General features: G+C 42.0%; 1 protein-coding gene across 1 annotated transcript in view; it reads right to left on the bottom strand.

Annotated features, from left to right (window-relative positions):
• The window catches only part of COL26A1 (collagen type XXVI alpha 1 chain), a 416,532-nt gene that overhangs the window by 115,136 nt on the left and 286,218 nt on the right, over positions 1 to 15,178 (bottom strand). The window lies entirely within an intron of this gene.

The raw sequence follows: 15,178 nt of genomic DNA, 5'->3' as shown, positions 1-15,178 counted from the left end.
ACACCGCCGACCACAATGCTGTACTGAGAGTAGGTCAGGTGATCAGCTGAAAATGAAAAACCCTTAACATTAGTGTAACAAACATAGATATAAATATTTTGAAACTACAAACCTACCCAGTTGTGAAAAACTACATTTTCATGGCTTACTTATTATCAAGATCAGTGGAGACCGCTGGTCGTAGCATTATGTCTGGGCTCTCACCTTCTTCCAGTCTCTAGGTCTGATAGGTTGGTATCCACAGTAGGGAGAAGGGGTATATTTCCTGGTGCTTAGAAGGGAGAGGGTAAAAATATCCAGACATAAATTTCCTGGTGTGCGAGGTGGAGGTGGAGTGATGTTTTTAAATGCAGTAGGTAGTCATCTGATCAATACAGTATGTCAGTCAGCTTCTTCACAGTGGCTGACAATGTAGAGATTTGTATGTTCAGGGGCATAACAAGTAATCATATGACCCAATAGTGGGGGTAATTTCACTATGACTTAACTCCCCCACTACTTTGTTGTATTCTCTTCATTCCTTGGTTTCCCACTAATCAGTATTGAATTTTCCACTGCCCCATTCACTCACTCCTTCGATCAACCACAGTGATCACTAACAGCCTCTTACCTGTGAGCGGAGGTAGGCTGGGCCCCATAGCACCTGTTATGGCTGCTACCCTGGGAGTAGCCCCATAGCTCCTTCACTGTTAGCTGGCAGCTTTTTAGTGGGACATGGATAGGCGCATGGTGGAGGCTCTCAAGTTGTAGACAGTGTGTGGCAATTGCCTGGCCTCCCCTTTAATCCATCCCTCCGTAAGTCCGTATGATATCACTAGGTAAAATGGGCATTTAGCAGTGGGCCTATGTGGACATATACTATTGACTGAAATATTGTAACATTTTTCTTGTATCTTCTAGACCTGAAATGAGCAGTTCATGCATGTAAACTTATCAATGGGAATGGATTAGACAATGTAGACAAAAATCATCAACAAAGATAGATTTGGTCTTCTAGGAAACAGGCCAATGCCTGAGGATTCTGACAGCCACATGTCTCTCTGCATTGAAATAAACATGCTCACTTGGCGGCGTTAAGTTACAGTATGTGCATAGCCAGCTTAAGGATGATGGAACCAGTTATTAAGTTTAGTAGGAAGGTTATTTTTTACAAAAGTGGATACTGTTTTAATAAATGTATTAATAATTCAAACCTGCGATACGCTCACATAGGTTCCTTTTTAAGGATGAGCGAGTATACTCGCTAAGGCACTACTCGTCCGAGTAATGTGCCTTAGACGAGTATCTCCCTGCTCGTCCTTAAAGATTCGGGGACCGCTGCGGCTGACAGGTGAGTCACAGCGGGGAGCAGGGGAGAGCGGGCGGGAGAGAGGGAGAGAGAGATCTCCCCTCTGTTCCTCCCCGCTCTCCCCCGCAGCTCCCCGCTCCGCGGCGCCCACTGAATCTTTAAGGACGAGCAGGGAGATACTCATCTAAGGCACATTACTCAGACGAGTAGTGCCTTAGCGAGTATACTCTCTCATCCTTATTCCTTTTGTTAAATGAATCCATAATAGCAGTATCATATAATGCATGCCATTGCCTACCTTATTCTGTATGCAAGTGGGAGATGGTACAACTATAAGAGATAGGAGAAACTATAGGCCATAGGCCTCTCACCCAGCCGTGGCACAACTTTTGGGTCTGCATCATCACTATGCCGTACCTTTACATCGCTGGTCCAGCAGGCATTAAAGTCTAGTTTAGAATCTCTCAACCCAAAAATATCACTAGTGGGCAAAATCATCAAAAAGGGGCTCTCTTTTTTTGGCCATGTGATGTGCGCGAACTCACTGGAAACAGTACTGATGCTTAGCAAAGTCAGTGGAATGAGAAGATCGGGATGACAAAGAACAAGATGGTTAAATACAATCAAGGCCACCACCAACATGTCAATCGTGAAACTGAAAGAAGTGGTGAAAGACAGAAATGCGTGGAGAACATTGATCCATAGAGTGTCCGAAAGTCGGTTGCGACTGAACGGATAATCATCATAATTAATTTACATTTAAAGGGGACATCTGGAATGGGAACAAATACTTTTTCTAGCACTGTATTGGTTCAAGTCCCTTTAAACTAGATCTTTATTTGAAAGAGCTCAAAAACAAACGTTGGGTAATCTTCCACATATTTCTTGAAGTCAATACTAAGTCTTTTTGAACGTGTTGTATGGGAATTGCTGCCCACTTTCTAAACTCTGAGGTTGCTTTGTCTGGCAGATTATTGCATACATTGTATATATACATGGTATATTTCATGTTTTACTAATATATAAGCTGAGCTTTTGCTGCTGTAATACTGCTGGCTTCTATGGAAGTGAAGTGTTTAATTTTCACCTCTCATATATTTATTAGATTTCTTCGCTTATCCAACTTATGTTCCAACTCCCATTATGGAAACGGGGAATTTGCGGTCAATGCATTTATGTGTGAATTATTAGTTGGCAATTGGCAATTTCAAGGCTAGTGCCAGCTTTGTATGAAGGCTTTTCTCTAGCGGACTAGAAATAACAGATGTATTGTCAGCTAAAAACCTAATTATACGTAGGAAATAGCGTATACTTGTAGCAATCATGAATCATCTCTGCTGCGTCATGGGTCCACTTTAGTGTTACCAATCTACGCTGCAACTGACACTGAAATGGAGATAAGCTGGGCTGTGTGAGGCTTGGCTGCATGTCTACACAGGATACATGATTCCCTGATGTTAATTTGACAGCTCTAAACCATTTATCCCATTACAAAATGCACCAGCAATGTAATTATGTAAAACATATCAACACTTGAGCTTTTCAATGTATTTTTTTTTTTTGGTGAAATGGTGCCATATGGATGAAAACCTAGAGACTAAATGCTTCAAACGTTTTAATACAGCTGGTCTTTATCATTTCAAGTTGTGCAGTTCCTACAGACACATGAGTCTTTTGTTGCTTAATTGTGAAATTCAAAGCCTTGATCATTGATAGAAAGTACTGGTGGCAGTGGTGTATTGATTGGCATATGGTCTGCATAGTGTCTTTAAAACAGATTCAGTGTCAGATTGAGGTGCCTAGGGCCCACTGGGGGCCCACTGAACAGTTACATGTAAATAGTACTTGTCTAAGATGCTATACTCAGCCTACCAGTCTGTATTGTGGTGGATGTATACTGTTCGTGTGGGGAGTTGGTGGTGCACTTCTGGCTCAGGGTCCATCGGGGGATTCACCTGTTCCCCCTGTGGACCAGTCTAAGCTTGTCCAGATTGCTAAAATGTATAGAATTCCCAAGCAGAAGTTTCACATGAGCCAGGATTGTCACAACAGAAGGGCTTCTTCACATGACCATATTTGTACATGTTTTCACGTACGCAAAACACAGAGAATAGAACCCATTGATGTCAATGGATTCGTTCTCATGAGTGTGTTGTGCCTGCATTCAAATAGGTTCTGCTCTATCTTTCTGTGTATTGCGCAACAAAGGCCCCAATAGAAGTCTATGGGAGGTGTGCAAAAGAACATATCTGGACCTCATTAGGCTAAATAGCCTTTTAATCCACAGGGGGAGGGGGGTCGTGCATGCGTGTGAACTGGCCCTGGGAGCAAAAAAAGTAGAGTAATATGCACAGACACGCGCGTAAATCAACCTAATCAACCTCGTTCATGCGCAAATATGCTGTAATGAGGCAAGTTTTTTGAAGCCGCCCTAATAGCCATTCTATGTTAAAGCCTTAAAGGGACACTAAACTTTAGGGACACTAAGCCTAGTAATATATGTACAAGGGTGCCTTCACATGGGGCATTTTCACAGTGGAAAATTGGCAATGAATATGCAGTCAATCTGCAAAGGACAAATATGCATTTAGGTCAAATATACCTATTCACATGGGTATATTTTTTACAGATGTAATACAGACAGCATACAGCACCATTGATTTGCAGTGTTGTATTCAGATGTGTATATTTTATGCACTTAAAAAGAATCTCAGCATGTACTATGTTGGTATGTATGACGGACCGAAATCGGCTATTTATTCTATAGGATTGCATAACAATGCAGCAAATACGCAATTGCAAGTGTATTCATGGTGTTTTTTGTGCATGTTGCCAGGAGACAGTAGGGAAAAAAATGACATCAATTTGGCTAAAGTGCAGTTGCATTGCACGGGGGCAAGACAAGTTCTCTCGGTGCAGAGGTTCCAGAATGTGCCTCCCACACTAGGTATCTGAAGTTCAGCTGTCGAATCCCTTTCTCACAATCCCTAATATTCTTATTTATATTACATACCCATAATTTCCTGCTGCCGCATTCCTTCCACACATGTAATGTTCAATACAGGACTGGTGGCCGTTCTCAAAAGGGTCTGCCAGCTTATGCAGCTTTACTTCCTGCCCTGTCCAGCAATATCTCTCACATATATATATGTATATGGGTTAAACCCTCCCAAATCCAGGTGGGAGACTCCACAGATAGCTATGAAGAATAACAGGGTCAAGATCCTGTGGGCCAAACAGGTACTGGCCAACCAACCAGACATTATGGTATTTGAGAAGTACCAGAAGACAGCGGTGGTGATAGATGTGGCAGTGCGAAGCGACAGCAACATTAGGAAGAAGTAGTATGAGAAGCTGGAGAAGTACCAAGGCCTGAAGGAAGAACTGGAGAAGATGTGAAAAGCAAAGGGCAAAGTGGTCCCACTGGTGGCAGGAGCACTTGGGGTTGTGACTCCTAAACTGATGGGAATGGCTCCAACAAATCTCAGGAACAACATCCGAGCACACTCTCCAGAAAAGTGTAATACTAGGAACAGCCAAGATTCTGTACAGAACCTTCAAACTTCCAGGCTCCTGGTAGAGGAGCCAACATTGAGGAAGACACAAAGGGGTGAGAAAAATAACTTTATATGTTAAATTGTTGCCTGACCTTCAAACATCTACTTCCATCTAGAGGAAAGTGCTGGTTGGCACATTGCCTGTCTGTCACACACTGTAAGGCTATTTTTATAGGTTACATGCTGTTCCCTCATCAATGAACTAATGCCCCTAGATCAACCACATGATCAGCCCTTGAGAAAGAACACAATGTTAAATTAGTTGTAAAAATCAATGTAAAAGTAGAGAATTATTCTGCTTTGCTTCAAGCTCCTCTTAATGGTACCATAGGTGGCCACATACTCTGCTTTCCACCTCATCTAAGCACTAGCTTTGTTTGAGCAACTAGGAGAGGCTTCCTGCTGGAGCAAGCTACCTCCATAGCAGAGTTTGTGTAAGAAGGCTGGATTTTTCAAAACTCATTCTGGGTGGATCTGAAACCAGTATATGAATCTGCTTCATATTCTTGTACAATTTTGTTTTCAGTTAAGTAATGTTCAAGACCAGAATAGTTCACTGTTTTGACAAAATTAGCAGAACAGAGATTTTCTAGGTAACATTAGACAAGGTCTTCCATAACTCTGATGAGTGCAGCATGCACATACAGCATATCCAATGACCCAACAGCGTACATTGTTAAATTGTTTTTTGATACCCTCTCCATATTACGACATCATGAAAATTGAGTGCCTATGAAAGACTTATAGATCTATATCTACCCAACCCTCGAAGGGGTTGAAAATTGCAGGGAGGTAAATAGGGTTCCAGATTGGCCTAGAATCATTCTACATTTCAGTGAAAACAAAACATCTCAGTGTGGGTTCGTTTGGCCGACCTTCTCAGAATGACAAAACTAGAAGGAATTATACTACTGTATTTTCTTTGGAGATAAAGACGAGAACTCGTCACTCTGACATTTTGAAAAGTACATAACGGCTTTGAACATTTCTAAACGGAACTGGCAAATCTTCAAAATGTGGACACATGTAACATAGACCAAAAAGATTCTTGATGTATTGTTGAGATAATTGTCTTTCTTCATCTTAAAAAAAGTCACTCTACTTGTCAGATCTGTAACACCCAGCACCAAGTGTGCTTCCCAAAAGGATATTCAGTTTGTAAAACCGATAAATTTCCTACCATGAATAAGGGTTTAATTAAAAAAATGAACTTTAGTTGAAGATCTGTAGAATCAGTTTTTTTCCCATTTTTATTAAAAAGAATGAAACATGACAGACATGTTTTTGCACCCTGTAAAACTATATGAGTGTGTCCCTTAACTCAACTTCTTGATGGTTATACTCACAGTTAATGATGAGCCAACTTTTGAAAAGTTTACTTTTGCTGGTTTGACAAACTTTGGCAAAAGGTTTGGTTTGGTCCAAATTAGTTTGAACGGAAGTTCACCCATAGCCCTAAAACTGGTGTATAGCACTGTCTAAGAGACATAAAATCTCTGAGAGTGTTATACAGGGCCTTTTTGGTTCTTAGACAGTGTTATACACCAGTGTTCAGGACTAGTATTGAGTGAACTAACCAAGTAGAACCTTGTTTTGGGTAGAACTTTGGTAAAAGCTAGGTTTAGGTTCTCCCAGTTCAATTTGCTTAACACAACTCACAGTTATAGTATTTTGTGCTTGTAATAGAACTGATAGAGTTATAGTATGGAGGTATTAGGACGTATTCTCCCCTAGAAGCATTGCCTTTAGGGTAGTACACATGACATATGGGCGTCCTATATGCTGTACAGGCACCGCACACTTGGCTTTGCCATGAGTATGAGGCCTAAAGCTGGATATAAACTAGAGACTTTAGATGGTTGAAGAGGGTGATTTAGACTTGTTTCTCACAACCATCGGTACCTTTTCATAAGCACGATACATGTTGACCGAAGGCAGATATCTGTTAAAAGGGTGATCTGCCATGTTGTATTGTTATTAGTTGTCGGATGTTGTAGTTGAAAAGTTATTTACAGCGAACAACAGAGCTGCATTATATCAATTGAAACCCAGGCAAGGTTAGGCAGAGATCACACTCGAGATTGCTTAGTAAGTTGTAATTTTAATTTATGCCATTGTTGTCCAAACTGACAACCTTCACGGGCCAATCACAAAAAAAAGACACTCAGAAAACAGCAGTATGAAATCACTAATCTATGGCAATCTCCTACTAAAAAATATAGAGAAATTGTTACGTCCAACCTGGATCTGCCACCAGCAGATCTCCCAAAACTGCATGCAAATAGTGCTAAAACAAAACAGAACAAGCATATGGAAAACACTGTCCCTATATAACTAAACACAGGGGAGGAGCCTGCGTGAAAGCAGGGCGATCATCCCGAGAGGGACGGCCCTGACCACGTGCTGCAGCCCCTAGTTGACCCTCCGTGGGAAAGGGGAATAACACAAGAAACTAAAAATAAGAACGCAAACAAGCTCAGTACTTATCTCTGAGATGCACAGGTAACTGAGAGGTCCAGGACCGAGCTTTGGCTACTAGCCCAGCCAGAGACAGACTGAAAGTCAACAGCAACTCAGCTCAGTATCAGGCCAAGCTAAATAGCCCTGATAATTACCCACAAGTGCGATTAAGCATGTCACACCTAATACCACATCACCCCGATTTTGCGCGATCACGGTTTTAACATTACAAGTCCCATAGACCCCTGCAGGAAAAAAAACGCAGCGAATTTTGTAGTGAAAAAAACCTGTAGTGGGTAGTCACCCTGAGCCAGAAAATGTGGAAATATCTCCAAAACCAGCACCAGACTATCAGTAAGGCAGCAAACCCAGAACCGCCGCAACAGGAATTACATATTTTACAGTTCTTTTTACTTCAATGATTGTATAATTTCTAGAGTTTTTCTTTCACTGTTTTCAGAAGTTCGCTTACTGTTGCATAAAATGATAACCTTTATTACTGTTGAGTAAACTGATCCAGTAGAACTTTGTTTTGGATTGAACTTTGCTAAAAGTTCAGTTTGGAACGAACTGAGCTTTTAGCAAAGTTCTACCCGAAACATGGTTCTACTGGTTTGGCTCACTCAACACTAGTTCTTAACACTGGTGTATAACCCTAAGAGCCATAAATGTCCTGTACAACACTCTCATAGTGTTATACAAGGCTTTTAGGGCTCTTAGACAGTGTTGTACACTGATTTCATGGATTTTAGTGAGCTTTTGGCTCAGTTCAAATTAATTCGGAATGGACCAAACTTTTTTGCAAAAGTTCGGTGAATCAGCCTAACCAAACTTTTCAAAAGTTCGCTCATCACTAACCCCTATATATCATAAACATAGGGCTCTGAGTGAAATGTGTGTGGTTTGAGTGATCAGGGAGAGATGCCAATTATGGTCTGAGTTCAGATGTTACTGGTATGCAAATGTTCCTCACTGTTAGTATCCTTGGATAAGTCACTCATTGTTATAAGTGATAATTAACAGACTACATGGTGATTTTTGGGATTAGGGTTAGATTGGAATGAAAGTTATTTAGTGAGAGAAGTGTGATATATTAACCTTGGTTTATTTTTATATGTAAAGTCTGGTATGATGTACCCTACGGTGCCTATTGTGGTAATGAATAGGGCTTACCACAAGTACATAGTTGGCCAGTCTGTCATTCAGTTTTCCAAATGGAAACTAAGCATACGTTAAAAAAATATAATCTTGGATTAATCATCCAATAAAATGACACAATCAAGTAATTCATTGAACAGCAAAAGATGACACAATTTTAATATAAATTTTTAGAGTGATCTAACTGTTACATATGATTCATTTCACATACATGAAATATGATATCCCTATTACGAGCTTTTGTACTGTGTAGTGTGTAACTTTCTTCTATTGGGAAGACTATATAAAGTTTTAAGGTCACCCCTTAATAATAATGATGTGTAGTAATAAGGTACAAAGTTCAAATTTCTCTTAGACTGAGCAGATCTTACTGAAACACAATAGTATTGTATGTTTCAACGCTGGACCACTAGAAATACCATTGGGTCACCAGGGAATGAAAAATATACCACACTGTGTAAATATACCAAGGCCATGCTACTTTTGCAAGCCACTAATTTTTTGCACCTCCCATAGTACCAGTTTTCAAATACAACTGATTAAGTTTTAAGTCAGGATAGGATCATTGGATATCAAACCCTTCTGAAAAAGAAAAACTGCTTTTGGCTTCTTTACCATGAGCATATATCGTCTGTCCGTGAATACGCTGTGATCTGATGCATTGGATTCCTGGAACTATCTTTTGGGCTAGAATACGTGGGCCGCTGCATGGGCTCCTATGGGAGCCCATGGCAGCGGCCGGAGGTGGGAGGGAGTTTAGCAGCGTGGCTGCTAAACTCCCTCCATCTGCTCTCCTCCCTACTGGCACTTTTCAATGGGAGGGGGTGGGACAGGGGTGGAGCTAAGCACCGCCCAATCTCGCTTCCTCCCATTGCTGGCTGTGGACAAGGGGTGGGACAGGGCCGAAGCTAGGCTTCGCCCACTTCCCCACCCCTCGTCTGCAGCCAGCAAGGGAAGGAGGCGGGAGGAGGTGACACTTAGCTCCGCCCCATCCTGCCCCCTCCCATTGCAAAGAGCGAGCGGGAAGGAGAGCAGAGGTAAGCCTGCGAGGGGGAGGGAGAGGAAAGGGGCAACAGCATGGTGACCTTGAGTGTTAGATTTTTGCACCCATTCACGAGCTTCTATGCCCGATGCTTAAGGGCGAAGTCACATAGGCGTTTTTTTGCACTCGCCTATGGGCGTAAAAAAAAGCACGTCTGATAGAACCATTGGTTCCCTATGTAGTGTTCAGATGTCCGTCTTTTACAGGCGCAAAATACTCGCACCTGCAAAAGATAGGGCATCCGTGCACAAGGATGGTCCATGCTGCGCATAAAATATCCCAGCGGGGAGTCCCCTCATCACTGACCACTGTGACAGCACCGACAAGGGGACTCCCTGTGGGGATGAAGGAATCCCCTGCCACAGCTGTAACAGCTGTGGCAGAGGATTGCAATCTTCTCCCATTGTTTTCAATAGACCGGCACTGCAACCGTCCCTTTGAAAGCAATGGGATGCAGGCAACTCCGGCAGTGATTTTTGGGGAAGGGCTTGAAATATACTCCAGGGAGCAAGGAAATTTTAAATTTCTTAGGCTCCCCAGCTGCATGTGTCCGGCAGGCACATGTGCAGAAGTTGGGGAAGGTCCATAGAGGAGGATGAGGGTGATCAATGAGTGGAACAGTTTGCCAGGGGAGGTGTTGAGTTCTCCTTCAATGGAAGTGTTCAAACAAAGGCTGGACAAATATCTGTCTAGGATGATTTAGTAAATCCTGCACTGAGCAGGGGTTTTGACCCGATGACCCTGGAGGTCCCTTCCAACTCTACCATTCAATGATTCTATGATCCCGTTGGGGTTCAAATGCGGATGCCTCCGGTAAGAACTTTCCTCCTTTCACAGATCACAATCTCAACTTTTTAAAAAAACTTTTACGTGATCGCCATTGGATTACGACGATCACGTGACCAGGAACCACATTCCGCTGTGCCCCCAGTGACATCTCCAGGCTTCCAACTCTCTTTTCCTGCCCAGAGCATGCTCACTACACCCTCTCATAGAAGTCAATAGGAAATACAATAAAAATTATACCTATAATCGGAAAATACAAACAGATAAAAACAATGATGCCAGACGTTTTGCAAAATTAGAGCAAACTTATTTGTTGCTACGGACAACTCCGATTTTTCCATTTCATTAATTTGGATAAATCTTTCTCAATATGGTTCAGTAAAAGCAAAGAAAATGTTTAAAAAAAAGTGGAAATGAAACTGAATGTAGGAGATTTCTCGGTGTCTCTATGGTATTTCACTAAGCCAAGTGTGCAGATTTTACAGCAGCTTAGAGTATTGTGTTGTAAATACAGGTGATCGCTTTATAATCAGATATTCCTGCCATAAGTGCACTTGGATCGCTCTTACCATTCAGACAGAATGCTGTGCAATGCTTTTAATGCACACATTTTCCGAAAGGCTCTTAGCATTAACATCACTCTGAGATAAGTCAATGTAGGCATTTCATGTTATATGACACAAACCTGAGATAGAAATCCAAGCCAAAAAACACAAACAGGAAACTACAAGTGAGTAAAATGTGACCTTTTGTAAAGAAACTATAGGGTTTCAACGCCAAAAACATTATTTTTAGCATGGCTTTTTTCCATAGCTCTAAAGTCGCTGCTCCCTTCTGTAGCAAAACATAGCTTTTGAAATGAAGAATGCTAAGCCTTCTGAGTCTACGATGGTCTCCGAGCAGCCGTCAGATGGTAGTTAAGGCAAAAGAAATTATTGAGCTGTCTAACATATGTGCATATATGTGTCCCTTGCAAACATACTCATTTAACCTTATGATTGCCAAAAGTAAGTGAATTAATTGTAGATAATTGGAGAAACTCTAGAAGAGGGGGGGGGGGGGGGACACAATGTCCTCTGCTGGTTCTTCTTCAGACCATCAAACTTAACTGCAGGATAAATACTCAAATCTATGATCCCTGGCAACAAGAGCTAGAAATTTCTACTAAATGAGAGTGACATCGCCATGTCTTAAGATCTGGCATTGTGTCTTAGAGACATCTTGTATTACTAAACAGCGGTCTGTACATACTTGGGTGGCTCCGCAGCAAGCTGGCCTTGAAAATTTGGATCCAGAATTTAGAATTTGAAAAATTCCCTAATGCATAATTACAAGAGAGAACCCTAATTTATACCCATATAAATATCAGCTCTTTGACTGACATAATTCATGTTATTTTACATATTCACCATATATGATTCAATCACAGTTGGACTGGCTCATCAGAGTCCTCTAGTAAGCGCCTAAAACCAGTGGGCTGAAAAGTGTTGTCTTCACTTTCCACTGTGAAGACAACGCTTTAATCCCTCATCTCAATCCACCACCCAGCCCGCATCCTCCGCTCCGCTAACGAAATCAGATTAAGCTCCCCTTTAACCCAAACTTCTCATTCCTGCCTCCAAGACTTCCTCAAAGCAGCACCAGTCCTCTGGAACGCACTACCCAAAACTATCCTGGCAAACACTGACACACAAAACTTCAAGCGTGCTCTAAAAACGCATTTCTTCAGGGAGGCATACCACATCCCCTAAACCAAACCCCTCTGTACACCACCTGATAATATGCTCCCTGCCCTACTGATTGCACTCCCTGTTAGCTATAATATACCGCCCCTGCAGTCACACCGATTCGGCCACTATACGGCTCAGTTTTGACCACTGTCTGTGTGTACAGCACCCCACACTCTCTCCACCTCCCCATATATCCAGCACTTTACCTTCTGTATCCCCCTATTACTTGCAGTATGTAAGCTCATTGGAGCCCCTCACCCCTACTGTTTCCCTCAATTGATTACCACATGTAACCGTGGTTTTGTTTCTGATCCCCCTGTCTTGTAAGCACTTCAGAATATGTCGGCACTAAATAAATAAAGATTATTATTAAAGCTGACTTTGGGGTAAACATTTGATACTAAGGTTCAAAGTATCAAAGGTCCATATTTATTAGCTCCCTATTAGGTTGTACTGATGTCCACCAGTGTTGTATCAGGAAGGCATGGGCAGCTTTCCAATGTCTCCTCCTTATACGGGCTACCGTCTCACTCCCATTACAAATGAAGATACAATTTCTGAACACTATCGTGATCTTGACTGCACTCAATGCATCTGACACATGGAAAGCGAACACACGTATCAATCGGCAAGTTGAGGCGCGGTGCCTTTAAACAAGAGTGTTGTGGAGAGATAAGCTTGAGTCAGGGCTGGCAGCACAGGTGTGTAAACTGGGTCCAGACTGCAAATCCAGGGAGGCAGCAGACAAAAGCAGAGTCCAAAATAGGTCAGGGAGCACAGAAATCAGAATGGTCAATACACAAGCATGGGTCAGAATAAGGAATACACACAGACTGAGGCTTTGTCACAATGGCTAATGAGGCTAATTGCTTAGGCATCCTCCAGGAAGGGAAGATGTCTAATATAGCAGGGAGTGGCTGGTGATTGGTGGGGGACAGGATTTAGGGAGCATTTTAAGAAAAGGGGCGGGAGCATGCTCCAGCTCTACTGGCAGAGGACTGGGCGCAAGCAGCAGCATGGGACAGGCAGCAGCATCTGACTGCAATCCCAGGAGCAAGTGAGCGGGATGAGCAGCAGCGATGTGCCGTGACAGATGGGACATGTGACCACTGCAGCTAATCACTGGTTGCAGTGGTCACACGATCCTGGTGTTGGTGACATCATTGCTGGCTTCCTGCACCTGCAAGTGAAGACCAGCAAGAGACTGGACATCAGCAGAATGGGTGCAGAAAGGAAGAAGAATATGGCTTCTTTAATGTTGGTACAACATGGGGAGCTGCTTTTGAAAAATAGAATTGTCCCTCCGATAACCCCTTTAAAGAGGAATCGGCTAGTTTCTACTCCTACAAGGCTTTCAATAGAAATCAGTATAGCTGGTGTCTAGGAAAACTGCATGAAATGTACGTCATGGGATTGTTATCAATGCTTTAACAGCACAAATGCTTTTATATCACAAGTCCGTGTGTATTTGGCTGCTCTACAAGTGTGAATTCCCATGATCTATAGAGAAATATATAAGCTGCAGACTTGCAAACATTAGCAGACTGATGTAGGCTACATCTTCATAGTTTATGGTATAACACTGTCCCCTATCAGCAGCATAGAAAACATATCACCTGTGACTTTACTAGAGGATTCCATTCAGTACAATGCTTTTATGCTGTTACGACTTTTTTGGCTCAAGTGATTTCTTCTTACTTGGATGAATGCTACACTTTTAAAGTTTATTATGCTCGAAGCCGAGCTTTATGACTGGGATTAACAACATGTCTTGGTGTTCAGGAATCTATAATGTTCCGTATGTTAGTCTTGTATAATTTTACTCCATTGAATGAATTTGGAACATATACAGGTTCTGGAAATGACTTTTGTTATTCTGTGATATACACTGATAATGCTAGAGGATATCACAGCTACCACTAATTCATATTCATACAACTCAACTGAAACAACAGTTAAAGAGCCTTTCCAGCCAAAACATTAGTAAATCAGAAGTTGGATCAGTAGTCAACATTTGGTGATTATGTTTGTTTTACTTGTAGAGATATTGTTGTTTTCCTATTCTGTTGTAACAACTATTTTTGCAACAGTGACGCGGCCATATTGGTTGTCACTTGTGTATTAGACATTGGTAGGACATGCTGACGAAATACCAGAATGATTTCTCATTCGTTTTTAAGAAGAAAACTCAAAAGTGACAACTAATATGGATGTATCCCTTTTGTACAAATTACCTCCAAAACTGAAAAAAATCGCTTTTGTTAGAGCGATAGCCAATTTGGGAATGAGAATTTTTCTCTAATTTCTGATTAACCAATATGTGGTCAAACATTCGATATATAAGTAAGGGTGGTCCAGGGGGTTTTAACAAAAAAGAAGAATTTCTCGTCTGACTATTTTCCCTTTTGACTCCTATTGGCCTTTTTTCGTTTTTCTTGGAGAGCAGATAGGCTATAAAAGGCATTCAGGCGATTGAAAATTTGTAAGAGGAGCATACAGACGTGATAAACCTGACCCCCCCACTCTAGATCCCCCACTATTAGCCAGAGCAGAGAGATAGTGAAAAAACAGCTCCCAGTTAAGACTAGTATTACATGGTTGTCTTTTCATTTCAGTGGGCACCATGTGCATTGAGCAGGGGATTGGACCAGATGACTCTGGAGGTCCCTTCCAACTCTACCATTCTATGTAAAATTACATCTTCCCTGCTGCATTGGAAAATACAGACCATTACTGATTAGTAGATTGGCACAGTAACGTCATCCTAAGAGGGATCAATCTGTTTAGGTGATAATCACACTTTAAGACTGAAAACCTAGAGATTAAAGAGGTTATGCCAAAATTGAAATTTACCGCTATCCACCAGGGGCGTAACTGTAGGGGATGCAAGGGATGTGCTTGCACCCAGGCCCAGGGCTTTTAGGGGGCCCATAAGGCCTATCTTCTCCATATAGGGAGTCTAGTACTATGAATAAAGCATTATAGTTAGGGGGCCCTGTTACAGATTTTGCATTGGGGCCCAAAAAACTTCAAGTTACGCCTCTGGTTATGGGTACAGATGGAGGAAGGGGGTGCCCCAGCTGAACTTTTGCACCTGGGCCCCTGAGCCCTTAGTTACACCCCTGCTATCCACAGAATTGGAACTACCTATCCTAAT

Source organism: Eleutherodactylus coqui, chromosome 4 (assembly GCF_035609145.1).
Source record: "Eleutherodactylus coqui strain aEleCoq1 chromosome 4, aEleCoq1.hap1, whole genome shotgun sequence".
NCBI classification, from domain to species: domain Eukaryota; kingdom Metazoa; phylum Chordata; class Amphibia; order Anura; family Eleutherodactylidae; genus Eleutherodactylus; species Eleutherodactylus coqui.
The sequence above is the reverse complement of the archived record's forward strand: the minus strand, read 5'-3'. Positions and strand labels throughout refer to the sequence as shown.